The following is an 18,134-nucleotide window of genomic DNA, read 5'->3' on the forward strand; positions in this document are numbered from 1 at the left end:
GAATCTGTTTAAGGGAATTGTGTCAAACACAAGTCTGGTTCACTTTTACTGTTTCTTGTTTTATTTGTTTCTTGTTTCAAATTTTATACTGGATTACTAGCAGTGTAAACTCATTTTGTAACTTAAGAAGTAAAGTATGCAAGTACATAAGGAAGTTAAGGGTTAGAGATGACAAAACCAATTTATATGGTTCAAGTGAATGCTTAATAATCACTCTAAGTCCTATCCTTAATTCTTTTAGTCGAGAATTGTCCCACTAAATATTTCTTTTGAACAGAAGAGATCATATGTACGATTTTTCACTAAGCCAAGAAGTGATGACGTTTTTCAAACAAAAAGTCATAATAGTATGTCTTTACACTTCAATCATTCATGATGTCAAAATAGTGAAACCGTATTAAAAATATGAATGTTGTTGTATAACTTGTTTTTCTATTTGCTCTTCTTCTGAAAATCTTTTTTTAAAATTTAAATTGATGTTTGAAAGGATATTAAAGTGAGATGTGTTAAGTATGCATATATTAAAGTTTTGAAGTAAAGAAAATGGGTGGGAAAGAGTTCAACTTACAGGCACAACAACGCAAAAATCCGAACTAGGAGTTGAGCATTTTACAGTTGCTCTCACGGTTGATCCATCGACCGTGGACGCCTTGCCCCCTTGTCTAAGCCAGAGAGTGTGAACATTGTGTTTGGTCTTTGGCTACTTACAAAAACGTCCACTTGCCCCCCTTGTCTAAGCCAGAGAGTGTGAACATTGTGTTTGGTCTTTGGCTACTTACAAAAACCCTTTTCCATGGAATATGATGTGTTCTTGAGTTTCCAATGTTACTAGCTCAATCAAGTCCTTTTCAAAAGATATTTTAAATATTCTAGTAAGTGTATGCTTTTGTATGTTGAATATAGGTGTGTTATCGTTTATGAAACAACCAAATCTCTTTCAATGAAATATGTTTGAAGAAACACTAATCGGCCCCGGATAGATTACGGATAACCTGGGGGTTAAATAGATGTTTCCCACGAGGGGTTAGACCCGGCAAAGATGGTTCTTCTGATAACCTGCAAAACAGACACCGTGAGCTCGTCACTGAGAAGGGGGGGGTTCCTCCTTGTGACCACCCTCCGGCGTGAGAATCAGACTAGATTGCTCTTGAATATAAATGTATATTAAGAGATTGCTAGAGCAGATATCAGGTATAATATGTAATACGAGATAGTATATGATAAGATGATAAGATGAGATGATCATACCATTTGGGGTATTTATAGCCGAAGGTAGGTTTCCAAGAAGGTATAGCCGGCTGAATAGTATTCCTGTTCTACCAACTGTGGCCTACGCACGCGCCATGCTGGTAGTTGGTGGGTAGACAGCAGCTGACAGTGACCAGGCCTGCTGTGTACTATTCCTTTTTCACCAACTGCCGGCTATGCACGTGGTATGATAGGAGTTGGTGAGTAGGCAGCGGCTAATAGTGACATACAGTACAAGAGCATGCTGCTCGCCATACTGTTGTCAATGAGCTGTCGTATCTTTGGTCAGATCTTTTGCCCATACCTCGTCAGGTACAGTACAGAAGATCTTCCCGTATCGTACGGACTGGCTTATTTGGGCGGGAGTATTCCCCCTCCCGCCTTTGTGCGGGATTGTTCCCGGCTTTGCTCATTCCTTCAGGTGACAACTGAATTATTGAGAGCTAAGTGCCTTGTGCGTGTAGCCTTGCTGCGCGGGTGGCCTTCCCTGATGGCTTGTATCCGCAGCTGCGGGAACAGGCGGAGTACACCATTGGGAGGCATTTCCTGCGGGAACAGCTTGCGTACTGCGCGTAAGGACGTCACGTCTCTGAGCATGGTGGGTCCTGCGGATCCAGTTGGTTTCTGCGCAGACGTCTCTTTTCAAGGTGAGTCCTGCGGGTCCAACTGGGCTCTGCTGGGATCTACCTCTTCAAGTCCCCCCAGTCCAATGTTCTTCTCATGAATGTTTAATAAAGTGAGGTGAACTTTTGGACTTAAGCAAAGGGTTTTGAAAAGGGCTTAGTTTTAAGGTTTTCCATGGGGATTCTTCCCGCGGAAGTCCTTGTGTCACTTGCAGAAATTCTTGACTTTCCTGCTTGATCTTTGGGTATGATGCGGGTAGGTCTGTAACCTCCTCGCAAGTCAGGAGTGTTGAGTCCCACTTGTGTGGATTCTCCATGAGGTTTTGTTAGTTTTGAACATAGTGATCAATTATGTTAAAACCACCAATTCCATCTTGAAGCTTCAAACAATGTAGTTCCTGACATTCCCGCTATGCGGGGATGTTATTCCCGTTTCTGCAAGCATTGCCCAGAAGATCCTTCTTAGTTTCAATTCCCTGCGGAGCGCTAGGTATGTGAAGCGTTTTGCCTTAACACTGTACTCGCGCTCGTCTTACGGTTATTTTACTTCCAAGGTATTCCTGGCGTCAATTCCCTGCGGGTGCTAAGTATGTGAAGGGTTTTGCCTTGACACTGTACCCGCACCCGTCTTATAGTTACTTGGTCGCCAAGGTATTCCTGGCGTCAATTCCCTACAGGTGCTAAGTATGTGAAGGGTTTTGCCTTAACACTGTACCCGCATCTGTCTTACAGTTACTTGGTTGCCAAGGTAAGGGGTATTTTCCCGCTTACTTTTGAATCTTTTTGAAATTTTTTGAAATTCGAAGAGTTGGTGAAAGGATAAGAACAGTCCAAACTGCTGAAACGTCGTGCGACGGTTTCTTCTGACTGTGTCAGGACGTGCAGGAAGTTATGGTGACGTGACAGTACATGGTCATTCCAGACGCTTATTCAGGCGCGTGGGCGCGATTTTTCGGGCGCGTGGCCGCGAAATTAATGGCACGCATCCTTTCAACAGCTGTTGCCAGCTTGCTTTTTGCCACGTGTCATAGTTTCATTGCACCTTCGATTTCTCTCTTTTCCGCATTAAATTCATCGCATTAATTGCGATTAGTATATAAAGGGGGAGAAGGTTCTTTGTAATCCACACTTTCACTTTTCTCTTCATCTTCAAAACGATTTCCGGCGAATACTCACCTTTTCAGTCGAGCATTCTCTTGAAATCGTTCTCTTCTTTCATACCTGCAAGATGTCTTCTCATGATCTTGAGGCTACAGCCCAGGAGGCTGGGGTGTACGCCGATGACAAGAGTACTGCTGGCGAGCGCCAGTGTGCTCTGCCTGTCGATCTATATCAGTACATCGTCAGGAAGTTCATGCTCGAGTCTCTCGAGCCTGAGTTTCCTGAACCCCATCAGACGGTGTATGATGCCCCCAGAGGCAAGATCGGGGTATATGCTGCATTCTTTGTCTATGGGAATCTTAGGTTCCCCTTGACGAAGTTTGTGTACCGTGTTCTGGAGAGGCACGGTGTACACCTGACCGAGGTGCACCCGATGGCGATCGCGAAGATTCGCCACTTCGAGTGGGTGTGCCGGATTCTGGGCGTTGAGCCCTTCGTCGACCGCCTGATGACCTTCTACTCTTGGAGGTGCATCCAGGGGTGGTATACTCTGATAACCCGGATCAAGGGTTTGAAGATTTGCGCAACCGAGCGCAGTCTTCGTTCCTGGAAGCGGGAGTTCTTTTATATCTCCGCTCGCGCCATCCCCCTTGCCATGAAATTTAAGAATGGGCAAGCTCTCCCCAGCCTTCACGCCTCAAAGTACCAGGAGGCGGAATGGTTCTCAAAGATATCCCGAGTCCAATCTCCGGTTTACCGGTTTGCGGAGTCCGGGATGGTGATGCTCGGGATGAGCCGGGAGTGGAAGGATGCGGAGGCGCAAAAGATCCCGATCGTCCTCGAATACGGTTTGAACCCTGTTCCTTACGGTATGCTCTGTTTACTTTGTTTATATAGGTTTGTCTTCTAACTGCTTTTCTTTTATTTCAGAGGGGAACGACTGTATCTACGGGAGGCTGACAGTCCCGCTCGGATGGGTACTCGTGCTCTAGATGAGAACGAGTTGCCCATCCTTGAACAGACGGCGGATCGGTTCGTGGAGATCTACCCGCCAGGCCACGAGATCCTGAGCGCCAGGCGGCCAGGTAAGGCGTTATTCAACCCTCGACCCCTCAATGCTGAAACCTCTGCTGGAATTCCTCTAATCTTATGTTCTGATGAGGAATCCGCAGATGGTCCTCCGTTGGTGCGGAAGAAGAAGGCTGCCGGCGGGAAGGGAAAGGCGAAGGTGGCCTCCACTGCCGATCCGGTGCCTCGGTCTGATTCAGAGACCGAGAGCGAAGAGGTGGCGGGGAACCCCGGTGGTGATAAGACCACTGCTCCGGAGGCTGCGACGATTGTCACCTCCGGAGAGCCCAGGATGACAACGGCGAGCGGCGTGAAGAGGCCGGCTCCATCGGGTTCATCCCCGCCTGTCCGCACTTTTAGGCTCAAGAAAACCCGTAAGTACAAACTTTATTTTTAACTTCATAGCTTTCCCTCATTAATACTTATCTTCTTTGTGCAGGCGTGGATGCTACCGCATTCCAGGGTGGAGCGGGGAGGAGTACCTCCCCGCCCATGAAGGTAGGCTTGGTCAGCCTACCTGAGGCGACGACCCAGGCGGCTACGCCTGCTTCCGCTGGTTCAGTTGCTCACTCCATTGAGCCAACTGTTCCAGCTGTAATGACATCACCGCCGGCTGTCAGTGCCATATTTACCGCATCTTTCACTGAGCCGGCGGTTACTTTTTCTGCGCATTCCGCAGCGGCGACCACGGTTGTGAGTTCACCTCCGGTGAGTTCACCTCCGTTGGTTTCTACCGCGGTGGCCTCCATGCCTCCGACGTCAGCAGCTACAGCCGATCCTTCAGGTATGCTTGGGGCTTCTCACCAACCTCTGCCTCCTTCCCATCTGCCTGACCTCTTGGATGGATTTCCTTTGGGTTTAGGTGATGGGTTTGGCGGCTATCGGCCTGTTGTTGACCCTACAGGTGCGTAGGGTTCTTTTGGCCTTTTTTTTTTTAATATATATCATCTTTTCCTAACTGCTTTTTGTTTTTTGCAGTGTCGGATTCCAATGAAGTGTATGTTCCACGATGGAACATCCGCCGAGGAACAACCCTTCGCACACCTGTGGAGTGCGTGGAGTGGGCTCGTCACGCAGCTCCCAGTGGTGCGTTGGGGGAAGCCATGGCTACCTACCAGGAGGGTAGGCTAACCAATGAGCTTCGGATTCTCCTGGACCGGATGCAGCCGCGCGTCGAGCTGCTTTGTCGTGAAAACGACAAGTTAAAAGTAGCTCGCATTCAAGAAGTAGCTCAGGCGCGGGCTGTCCGGGAGGAGAATAGGAGGCTCTCCGCCGCTGCTGCGGAGAAGGAGAAGGCGTTCAAGGCCCTTGAAGTTGAAGTTCAGGCCCGTCTCGAGGCCCGTTCCAAGGCTGCCCAAGCTGTTAACGAACAGCTTCGGCTGGCTAAGGAAACTGCTCGGAACGCAACTGAAAGGGCCACCAAGGCTGAAGCTGTTGCTGAGCCTCTACGCCTCGAGAATGAGGAACTTAAAGCTAAACTAGAGGCGCTCCAACAGGCTCATGATGCCTTGGCGATGGAGGACGCGAAGAAGCTCCAAGAGATCCTGGACCAGAGGGGCGTGCTTGACCACACTGAGCGGAAGCTAAAGGGCGTTGAAGAGGCTGCTGCAAAGGAAGTGTTGCTTGCCAACCTCAATAAAAGTGAAGCCGAACGCGCCTGTAACCAAGCTCAAGCCGCCCTCCAAGAAGCTCTGGTTGCCAAGGAATGGCTTATTCGAGAAGCGTTGTCTCAGGTAAGCTTAGAACGTCTTCACGCTTTTCTTTGTAAATAGAAAAGGTTTTGATACTTGTATATTTTTTTGTAGGTTGTGCATCGAGTCTTCACGGATACGTCTTATGACGATGCTATGAGCGCAGCCCTTAACGCTTCTCATGAGGATGGGGAAAAGGCCGGCTTCCTGCTTGGTCTAGGGTTCGTTGAGAAAGGCATCCCGCCTTCCAACTTCCCTTTATTTGATGTGGATACTGAAGCTGTATACGACCAAGCAGTGAATCAGTATGCCACCTTCCCGCATCCGGTGGTGGAGAAGGTAAACGAAGTTGCCGCTGCTGATGATGGGTTAGCTATCCTTAAAGCTTTCCTTGAACCGCCACGCTCTACTGATGGTGCTGGTCCAAGTGGAAGTGGCCCTGAAGCTTGATCCTGAAGATCCCTTCCCACTGTTAGGATAGGTTTAGCTTGTATAGATTTATATTCTTGTAGGCGGGTAGTTACCCGGCCATTCTTGTAACGAATATTATGAAATATAAATCTTTGTGCGGGTAAGACCGCTATTTTCACTGGATTCCTTGCTTTATAAACGTTATATGACTTGCATACTTTAGTTTAAATTAGCAATTTTCCAAGTGTTTAGAATAAGTTAACCTTTGAACGTGGTAGATAATAGGTTGAAGTTTTGCTTCCTCTTTCGTGATTGTGCGGGTAGGACCGTCACTTGCACTTAGTAGGATGGCTAAACTTTACCTATATCTGACCTGCGTAGAGGTTTTCCTCATCTTTTTAGAAATTTTCTAAGTGTTTAGAATAAGTTAACATTTGAACGTGGTAGATAATAGGTTGAAGTTTTGCTTCCTCTTTCGTGATTGTGCGGGTAGGACCGTCACTTGCACTTAGTAGGATGGCTAAACTTACCTACATCTAACCTGCGTGGAGGTTTTCCTCATCCTTTTGTTAGAAATTCTCTATGTATTTTGAATAAGTTAACCGTTCGACGCGCGGTTGTCAATAGGTTCGGTTTCCTCTCATGATTTGTGCAGTTAGGACCGGCACTTTCATTTAGTTGGATGACCAAAGTTTACCTATGACTGACCTGCGTGAAGGTTTGCCGTTTTTTGGGTTTATGCGGGTTTTGCCGCCTTCCCCACGCAACGACTTTCCACGTAATTATGCGGTGAAAACCGGCATATCAGCGTTGAGTAAATTAACCGTTCGACGCGCGGTTGTTAATAGGTTAGTGTTCAGTTTCCTCTCATGATTCGTGCGGATAGACCGGCACTTTCATTTAGTGGGATGTCTGAACTTTACCTTTAACTGACCTGCGTGAAGGTTTGCCGTTTTTTGGGTTTATGCGGGTTTTGCCGCCTTCCCCACGCAACGACTTTCAAAGTAATTATGCGGTGAAAACCGGCATATCCGTGTTAAATAAATTAACCGTTCGACGCGCGGTTGTTAATAGGTTAGTGTTCAGTTTCCTCTATCATGATTCGTGCGGATAGACCGGCACTTTCATTTAGTGGGATGACTGAACTTTACCTTTAACTGACCTGCGTGAAGGTTTGCCGTTTTTTGGGTTTATGCGGGTTTTGCCGCCTTCCCCACGCAACGACTTTCCACGTAATTATGCGGTGAAAACCGGCATCTGTGTTAAATAAATTAACCGTTCGACGCGCGGTTGTTAATAGGTTAGTGTTCAGTTTCCTCTATCATGATTCATGCGGATAGACCGGCACTTTCATTTAGTGGGATGACTGAACTTTACCTTTAACTGACCTGCGTGAAGGTTTGCCGTTTTTTGGGTTTATGCGGGTTTTACCGCCTTCCCCACGCAACGACTTTCACACTTATGTATGCGGTGAAAACCGGCGTCAGTGTTGAAAGTTCATAAAGTATAAATGTAAAATCATCAGCGTCGATGTTCTAAGGAGAATCATTTCCATTAGAAGTGGCTCTGGGCCTATTCTTTACAAATTTGGAATTGATCTACATGCAAACTGTGTAATTGAGCTCCCTTCCATGTTGTTGGGATGGGAGTGCCATCGAGCCGATATGCACCTGGTTCGGGATCTCGTTGTTTACGCAGTATGTAGTCTCCAACATTGAATCTGCAATTTTATTCGTGTTTTCCCCAACTGGGGTTCTACACGCATCAGCCTGCTCAGCGTTCATTGCGCCACGAGGTGCGCGAGCGTCCCATCTCTGACAAATGCTTCGACCATGTCTTTTACGTCTATGCATTCTTCAGTGTTGTGGCCTTTTGTCCTGTGAAAGTCACAGTATTTGCTCCGATCAGCATTGTGACGACGTCGGATTATTGGAGCCTTTGGCCATGGGAGCTCCTCAGTGGCGAATATCTCGGTGACGCTTTTGGTGAGTGGCGTCCATCTGGAGTTCTGGTTTGACTGTACGTTATCCCTTCCGCCTAACCGATGTTGCAAGCCGGATGAGGTGTCAAAGTTTACCCTTGACTGCCAAATGCCTAGCTTCCGCGTTTTGTTTAGTCGGGCGGTAAGGACGTTGTTTTCTCTTGTTTTCTGGGTGTAGAGGTTTGTGCTCTGGGGGAGATCTCTACCCAGTTGCTTCTCCGTTTCCGCAAAGCGTTTTGCTGCTGTCATGATGGCATCCCATGTGGATGGCATGCCATCTTTACCCGTTAAGGTGCGGATGAGCTCTGGGTCGTTCGCGCCCTGGATGAAAGCAGCGCGAACAAGATCTTCCCTGATATTACCCAGACTTAGCTTCTTTGAGTTGAAGCGAGTGATGAAGTCTAGCAAAGATTCATCTTCCTCTCAAATGCATTTGAGGATTGTCCATTGCTCTTCGGTATACTTTCTTTGTTGGCTGAAGTGTTGGCTAAACTTCTGTTGGAAGTCTGCCCAGTCGTAGATGTGGTTGACCGGTAGACGATCGAACCACGCTCTAGCTGCCCCAACAAGCGTCATTTGGAACATGTAACACCACGTAGGTTCCGTCCAACTACTGACGGTTGCCCCCTCTATGAACCTGTTCAAATGATCGTCTGGATCAGATATACCATCGTAAGTGCCGATGTTGGACATCTGTTTGGCACTTTTCGGGACGATTGCTTTCGCAATGTCCCTTGCAAATTTGGACGTTCCCGCCTTTGCAGCAGTTGGTGTAAATGTTTTGGAGAAGTCACGTGGGTTTCCACCTGTGTTTTTTGGTTTGAAGTTTTCTTCAAAATGCCTTCTCGGTTGGGAGTCCGTTTCCTTACGCTTCCCTTTCGCCCTATGACGAGGGTTTGCGTCACTATCGGATTCCTCCGAATCATTGTCCCAGTACTCTCCAAATTCGTCAGCCTGTTGGACGGAACACAAGCGTTCGTCCAACTCAGCTTGGAATTCCTTCTGACGTGCCTCCGCCCACGCTTTAACTTGTTCAAGTGTTTGGCGGGGGAGTCTCGTCTGTTGTCTTTCCGCCTGGGTATTATTGAATCCCAGGGGATGGTTGTTTACTGCACTTGCCCCAGCTTGGGTAACTGGGGTAGTGTTCGTAAAATTTACTGCACTTGCCCCGGCTTGGGTAACCGGGGTAGTGTTCGTAAAAACTGTGTAGTCGCCGGTATTCCTCCCAGTAGGTGGGGTTGTGGTTACCGGAGTTTCTTTAACCATCTTTCCAGAAGTTTGAAAAAACTGAAAAGAAATGAAGTTCTAGCTTTTATGCACGGATGGCGCCAATGAAGAAACACTAATCGGCCCCGGATAGATTACGGATAACCTGGGGGTTAAATAGATGTTTCCCACGAGGGGTTAGACCCGGCAAAGATGGTTCTTCTGATAACCTGCAAAACAGACACCGTGAGCTCGTCACTGAGAAGGGGGGGTTCCTCCTTGTGACCACCCTCCGGCGTGAGAATCAGACTAGATTGCTCTTGAATATAAATGTATATTAAGAGATTGCTAGAGCAGATATCAGGTATAATATGTAATACGAGATAGTATATGATAAGATGATAAGATGAGATGATCATACCATTTGGGGTATTTATAGCCGAAGGTAGGTTTCCAAGAAGGTATAGCCGGCTGAATAGTATTCCTGTTCTACCAACTGTGGCCTACGCACGTGCCATGCTGGTAGTTGGTGGGTAGGCAGCGGCTGACAGTGACCAGGCCTGCTGTGTACTATTCCTTTTCCACCAACTGCCGGCTATGCACGTGGTATGACAGGAGTTGGTGAGTAGGCAGCGGCTAATAGTGAGATACAGTACAAGAGCATGCTGCTCGCCATACTATTGTCAATGAGCTGTCGTATCTTTGGTCAGATCTTTTGCCCATACCTCATCAGGTACAGTACAGAAGATCTTCCCGTATCGTACGGACTGGCTTATTTGGGCGGGAGTATTCCCCCTCCCGCCTTTGTGCGGGATTGTTCCCGGCTTTGCTCATTCCTTCAGGTGACAACTGAATTATTGAGAGCTAAGTGCCTTGTGTGTGTAGCCTTGCTGCGCGGGTGGCCTTCCCTGATGGCTTGTATCCGCAGCTGCGGGAACAGGCGGAGTACACCATTGGGAGGCATTTCCTGCGGGAACAGCTTGCGTACTGCGCGTAAGGACGTCACGTCTCTGAGCATGGTGGGTCCTGCGGATCCAGTTGGTTTCTGCGCAGACGTCTCTTTTCAAGGTGAGTCCTGCGGGTCCAACTGGGCTCTGCTGGGACCTACCTCTTCAATGTTTATATTCTTTTAGAAACTTAACCTTTGTTTTTGCCTTCATTTGAAACTTAAATTTTTGGCAAAACATATTAAAAAACTTTTGTATAATATAATTTCATTTTACTAAAACCTTGTTAAGTATTTTTGTTTATATATATTCTCTTTAAGATCACAACAAAGCCAATATTATATGCCCATCTTGTGAAGTTCGTGCAATTCTTCAAGCGTATACTTTGTGCGTTATATGCAAGAACTTTAATGCCTTCACCCTTTAGATGTATTTGCCGATGCATTTTGTTGCTATGACTAAAGATAACTTATTATGTATTTAGGGACATGCATGTGACACATAAACAGTAATGAATATGTATAATTATAAGTCATTTTAACCTAGATCATTATCAAAATCAAGGTTAATCATTTTTCTTTCAACAACATTAAAGAAAACAATAACAAGACACCGAAGTAATTACAAGTTGAATTTATACCAATCTTTCCATTATAACGCCTTCAAATCCACGGAATACTTGATCCAAAGGAAGCTTGTAGTTTTGATCACCTCGGTTGCTCTTGAGTGGTCTTTTTTTATTATTAAAAATCACCTCATTTCAGGTCTTCAATATGCAAAAAAGAAGTTAGTATTAACTATTAATAGGGTTGTAAACGAACCGAACGAACACGAATAAGGCCTTGTTCGTGTTCGTTCGTTATGGAAAAAATGTGTTCACGAACGGTTCACGAACACTTACCGAACGAGATTTTATGTTCGTGTTCGTTCGTTAAGGAAATTAATGTGTTCACGAACGGTTCACGAACACAAACGAACACAAATAAAATCGGCAGAGCCCAACGATTAAGACTGATGTATTTATCAATGTGAATAATGAAAGCATGTAAACGAATTGAACGAACACGAACAAGGGCATGTTCGTGTTCGTTCATTTAACTTTAAACAAACACGAACACTTAATCGAACAAATTGTTATGTTGATGTTTGTTTATTTCAAAACTGGACATTTGTGTTCGTTTAGGTTTGTTTGTTTAAAATCTAAACGAATATAATTGAACATATATAAAGAACATATATATGAACACAAACAAACATAAACGAACATAAATGAAAACACTTAAATGAACACAGATTAACAAATATAAATCTTTAAGTAAATGACTCATCTAAATAATATTTAATTATTTTTTATTAATATATAAACAAACATAAATAAACAGACACAAACGAACATAAATAAATGAACATAGACGAACGTTCATGAACATAAATGAACGAACGGAACATGTGTTCATGTTCGTTCGTTTAATTAAACGAACACAAACTTTTTGTTGATGTTCGTTCGTTTATAGGCCTAACTATTAATCTTGGACCATCCTTTTTTTTGTAACCCACCAAGCCTCACATTTTCATGTAATGACAAAAAGTTCTTAAAAAGAGAAAGCATATATAGACACAATGTTGCACCATTGACTAACATGATGGTAAGATGTGAACAGCTGATTCCATATCATTGATAGTTTTGGCAATACTCCCTTTATGATTTATTAATTTACTCTATACAGATTATGATACGTTGATTAAGATTGTTTCTAAGAATAAATGTCTAGAAGTTCAATTCCTATAATTTAATATAAACGCTACTAGTATGATAACAGATTCAGATTCTTAAATAGCTTATAGAAAGTATAAAACATCTCAATAGTATTTATAAATTTATTCATTAAATCATATTATAAAAACTATATATGAGCATAAAAACTTAATATGAGTTGTGAAATTTAAATAACATGTTTGAAACATACCTAACAAAGAAAATAAAATACAACAGATACATTTCGAATACATCACTAATTATGTTTTAAAGTGTGATAACCAACTTTTATACAAGTATCAACGTCTAAAAAAATACATTGACACGAAAAAAAGTAGAAATTCTTTTTCTACGTACCTAGGAATTGAACGCACGGCCTCTCATGGCAAAGGAAAATTTTACCATTCAAATATATCCGTTTCTCAAATATATCCATTTTTTGTTTCGTTCTTGATATAAAATATGTCCAAAACTACATTACTGGAGACACTCTTAAGATTTAGCCCAAAATTTTGGTTAATATGAATTAAATATTCATTTTTCTCAAAGCAATATCACTTGACATGAACACGTGAGGGTGACGAACCAAACATATATTTAATCGTTTCAATTTGGAAAATAAGATTATTTAACAATTTTTAGTCTAAACACACATAATTAAAAAATCCGACTAGATCAACTTAGTAATGCCCTAAAGGCTCAAAAGTGGTAGTTTCATATGAAGGCACTAAATCACTAATTAATCTCATTACGACCACATTTCTAGTTGTGCCACTTGCACTTAAATTAATAGATACTCAAATTTTGTTGATTCATTCACATGGTTACGGATAACAAGAATTTAAGTATAATTAAATCCCTTATGTATTTACAATCAGCACATACAAAATATCATTTTAAATAAATAATAAATCCATTAAAGTTGATTTTAAATTAGAATATAGTAAAGTTAGAATTTAAAGGTTGGGGTAAAATAAAAGTGGTTTATATGAAAGTGAATATGTGATAACAAGTCGTGTTGTCAAATGGTCCACCATGGTTTAAAGCTACATTTGATGATAGGGACTCAAGTAGTGTGTGATGCATAGCTTTTTGGAAGGTATATATTGTTTTTAAAACTATATTATATCACAAAATCATTTAATGCTTCATTTTAATATCCTTCAAAACACAAAAAGAATATGTTACATATAATATATAGTTTTCATCAAATTCATTCAAGGTGGACCAGTCAATTGAGCTATTTGAATATATGAAATACACAATATAGTTGAAATAAATTGAGGGGTACCTAAGAATTATTTTTATGAGAATCGGTATTTTAGTTGTTTGAATATCTTCTGACTCGACGTTTGAAATTTTAACTTGGTTTAGATAGGGTCACATAAATAATGAAAATTTTTTATTACAACCCGCAAACTAATGGTTATAATGTGGTTTTTGAGTTAATTATGATCACAAAAAGATTATTCATAATTAAGTAATCTTTTAAAAGTAACAATTGCACTACTTTATTAGATCATATACTTACTTTTTTTTCATATACAACTTGTATGGATTAATGTTTTTCTAAGTAACTTCAAAAAGTCATGGTATTAGTCGAAAACAACTCTAAATAATGTCATATATATAAAAATAGAATAATTGATGTTACTTGATGCCGCATCAAACATGCTAGTTCTTTCCATGAAAAAGTATATGAACCCATTATATAGGGAAATGAGGATAGCTGTATGTAACTAGCTGGAGTTGCCATGCATGATGCGACGAATACTTTGTACATGTTAATTTATAATATGACATATCAAAGCACCTGTGAAATTCGTTTATAATACCAAAATATACTTTGTTTTTAATACAAATTTCAATAAAATTTATATCGGTTGAGAAAGAAAAGGTGTTCACACGTGATTTGATATGTCGGATTGCAAATATACATGTACAAAAGGTTGTGATGATGTGATCAGAGTCTATAAACGAACAACATTCTTTTGATAGATTATCTGAATGTCTAAAAGATTGTGATGATGTTGGTTTTCTTTTACTTGAGTCCATTACATTAACAGCACGGAAACGTGTGATGATTTACATCTTGATGTGAGGTTATGTCAGTTCTAGTTTTATTAGATGTTATGTCGGTTTTCTTTTGATTATGTTTTATGAATATGTTAAGGCTATGGTGATTTGATCTAAGCCCTTTTGTTACTTTCCTTAATCCAAAAACCGCCATTACCGTTTCAATGCAAGGGTCTTAACGTTTCAACATTGATTGCATTATCAAGAGTTTACTCCTCCGCTGCATACTCGTGTAACATAAAAGATAAATAAATGTTGTTTTTCTTAACAGCCAACAGATTCTCCAAATGAGCAACTGGCTAAATTCATCATATCAGGATACACTCGTTTTTAGATCCGAGAAAAACCCTCACCTAAGACTAACGTCCGTGAACACTCGCCTGAATGGACAACAGTACGGTGAGATAAAACTCGTTCATTTCAAGTATCCAATTAGTAAAAACCACATACTCGTCTTGTCTCTCATTATCACTTTGATGCCTCTAAACTAAATGTTGTGGTATGGGGACAGGAATCGAACGTAAGTCGTATTAACATCAAATTCATTCCTTACCACTCCACCACTAGCTAACTGCGTAAATAAATGTGGTTAAAACTGTTTTTTTAATATCATATTTAATATCCTAAAAAATAAACCTAAACATATATATATCAATCACCATGATAACAATAAAAGTAGAAAAACATAATATCATGTTGCATATAAATGGCAATATGATTCCAAATTCTCAAAGTGGTTATCTTCTTTGCCCACCTTCTACCTCAACTTAACTTGAGTGTACTTTAACCCCAACCTAGATTCCTTCATCATTCATCACCTACTCACTCACTCACTCCATGTCTCTACTCTCAATTATTATCACTTCAAAATAATACTCTTCTTCTTCTTCTTTCTCTGTTTTCACACAAATCCATCTTTAACACTCATATTCTTCAATCTCATCCAATATCCCAACTGGGTTTTAATCCTTTCATCCCAAATTCATAAACCCATTTCAATTTCCTTTTCAATTTCCCTAATTTCACCCTAATTTCAAAAAAATCATTTTTTTCAAGATTTTTCAATTAGCGACGAATTAGCGACTAATTAATCAATGCAAGCATCTGGGGATGATCAATCCTTCATATCGAACGTGTTTAACCATCAATTATTGATTCCAATCGATGAATTTAATAACCCCCAATTTCAATTTTGGGATCATGTAACCCTAGATTCATCCTCTGGTAACGGCAGTTGTACGACGGTATCTCATTCACCTGACGATTCCGATTTCCGCCATAAACTCCGGCAATTGGAGACGGTGATGCTCGGAGATTCCGATTCCGACGCCGCCGCCGGTGACGTGGACTTGCCGGAGATTCATTTCTGGAAAGAAATGGTTTTCGGGTCTCCGAAACAAGACTTGAAACAAATCCTAATCTCGTGTGCGAAATCGGTATCGGATAATGAATTAAGTAATGCCCGGATGTTAATATCTAACCTCCGACAAATGGTGTCGGTTTCGGGTGAACCGATCCAACGATTAGGGGCTTATATGTTAGAAGGGCTCGTCGCCCGCCTTTCGGCTTCCGGTAGCACGATTTATAACACTGAACCGGATTACCCGTTAAACACGCATTTGTTGTATGAAATTTGCCCGTATTTTAAGTTCGGGTATATGTCGGCGAACGGGGCGATCGCCGAGGCGATGAAGCGTGAAAAACGGGTGCATATTGTGGATTTTTGTGTTGGGAATGGGAGTCAGTGGGTCCCGTTGATCCAGGCGTTTGCGAAGAGGCCTGGTGGGCCCCCGCATATCCGGATCACGGGGTTACATGACTCGCCGAATGGGTTGAGGAGAGAGAGTAAAAGGCTTTGTAAGCTCGCTGGAGCTTACAATGTGCCTTTTGAGTTTTGCACGGAGACCGGGCTTGAAAGTGTTCAAGCCCGGTCTGGCGAGTCTTTAGCTGTTAATTTCGCGTTTGTGTTGCACCGAATGCCTGACGAGAGTGTCAGCACTCGGAACGATAGGGACCGAGTGTTGAGGCTAGTAAAGAGTATGAAACCGAAAATTGTAACCCTAGTTGAGCAAGAATCTAACACCAACACCGCCCCGTTTTACCCTCGGTTTTTGGAAACCCTCGATTATTACAACGCGATGTTCGAGTCGATTGACATCATGCTTCCACGTGACCACAAAGAACGAATAAACGTTGAGCAACATTGTTTAGCCCGAGACGTTGTGAACATAATAGCGTGTGAAGGAGACGAGCGAGTTGAACGACACGAGCTTTTGGGAAAGTGGAAGCTACGGTTTAGTATGGCGGGGTTTAGCCCGTGCCCGATGAGCCCGTTAGTTAACGAGACGATCAAACGGCTACTAAAGAACTATAGTGAGAGATATAGGCTTGAAGAAAGAAATGGAGCTTTGTATCTTGGTTGGATGAATAGAGATTTAGTTGCTTCTTGTGCTTTGAAATGATCAAATGTATCATGTTTTTAGCTTCTATATTAGAACTTAATGTAACTTTAAAAAAAAAGTTCTTAATGGTCAATGGTTATTATATGTTGATCTTACATTTTGTTCTTGTTTGTTTCGTTTAATCAAATTAAAATGGTATGTACTAACCATAAACATCCCTGAGAATAGTTAACTTTTTTTGAGCCGAACACGAGAAAATGTTGGGTCTTAATCGCTTCAATTTTTAGATCGGCTTATTGGGTAATATGAGGTGTGCGAAATAAAAAAAAAAGCTATAAAATATGCTTTAAATGAGTTGGGTAATTGAGTTTAAATACTAAATATGCATACATATTTTTTTCAATATATATAAAATTTTAAAATGTTGTACCTACTTAGGCATCAAGCCTGTAGCAGTCGCCTCCCCCCCCTCGCCCTCAAAGTCGGCTCTAATATTAATCACTATAACATTAAACATTGCCGCCCTTGAGAATCGTTAAAAATTTCTAGGTCAAAAACAAGAAAAAAATTGGGCTTATGTAAATGGGTTTTTATTGAATTTAAACAATTAAATTTTTAAATGAGCTTATTGGGTTATGTAAACAAAAAGTTATAAAAATGAGCTTAAATAAGTTAAGTAATTAGGTTTAAACACTAAAAACACATACATTTTATATATAACCTTTTAAAGTTTCAAGCCTACTGAAGTTATTGGGCCTGGAGCGGTCACCCTCCTCTCCCCTCCCCCTCAAAGGCATCTCTAATACTAATCACTATAACATTAAACATTATTTGTATAATGGTTGCTATACTGACCAACAAATAGCGTAACAACCATTATACCAGTACAATTATTAATTCAAAAGTTTAAAAATCTTTTTACAATATTCTTAAACTTTGTAAATAAATATTTATAGGTCCAAGGAACCAACATTTTGTTACACATGAACACTACAATAGTACACTACCAAAACGAAGCAGAATAAAGGTTTGACTAAAATGAGGTCAACATCAAAGTTTGATATTATAGAGATAAACAATAGCCCATGTGTAAGCTTATCATAGACTTGAATGTTAAGTTGGACTGGTTTGACGGTGCCGACCAGATTGGTCAACACCAGTGCACCAACAACCTAACCCATGGTCCATTGAATGTGTGACAACTGAACTATGGCGTGCCAAAATTTAGAGTACCAAAACATCATCAAAATGAAGTGTCGGCCCACATTGCATGTTCATGGGCCAGGTTGATTGTATTATTATAAGTCCGCTCATTGCTAAACCTTTTTTAATATCTAAAGTTAATTGTATAGTTTGGTTTTTCACTAAATGACATACCATGAATATTGGCTTTATGTGTGAAGTATGCCCAATCATTCTTAGTGGAAGGAGTGGCTCGACAACATGCGGGAACGAAAGCGACTACCGATGGGAGTATGGGACCGTTAGGAACTAGGCTCCGGTGATGTTATATCGCTCAAAAAGCCTACCTAAGTGAGCTTAATTTCGAGAGCCTCAACCGTGACGACGTGGACTGTGAAAGACGCTTGCACCTTTTGTATTTTTGTATTTTGTTTACCGTACA

General features: G+C 41.8%; 1 pseudogene; it reads left to right on the plus strand.

The window, feature by feature from the left end:
- Positions 1-14,803: 14,803 nt before the first annotated feature.
- Positions 14,804-16,652, plus strand: LOC143549046 (scarecrow-like protein 21 pseudogene; annotated as a pseudogene).
- Positions 16,653-18,134: the final 1,482 nt, after the last annotated feature.

Source organism: Bidens hawaiensis, unplaced genomic scaffold (assembly GCF_021521415.1).
Source record: "Bidens hawaiensis isolate Kalapana, Puna unplaced genomic scaffold, B.hawaiensis_p1.1 tig00015384_1, whole genome shotgun sequence".
Lineage (NCBI taxonomy): Eukaryota > Viridiplantae > Streptophyta > Magnoliopsida > Asterales > Asteraceae > Bidens > Bidens hawaiensis.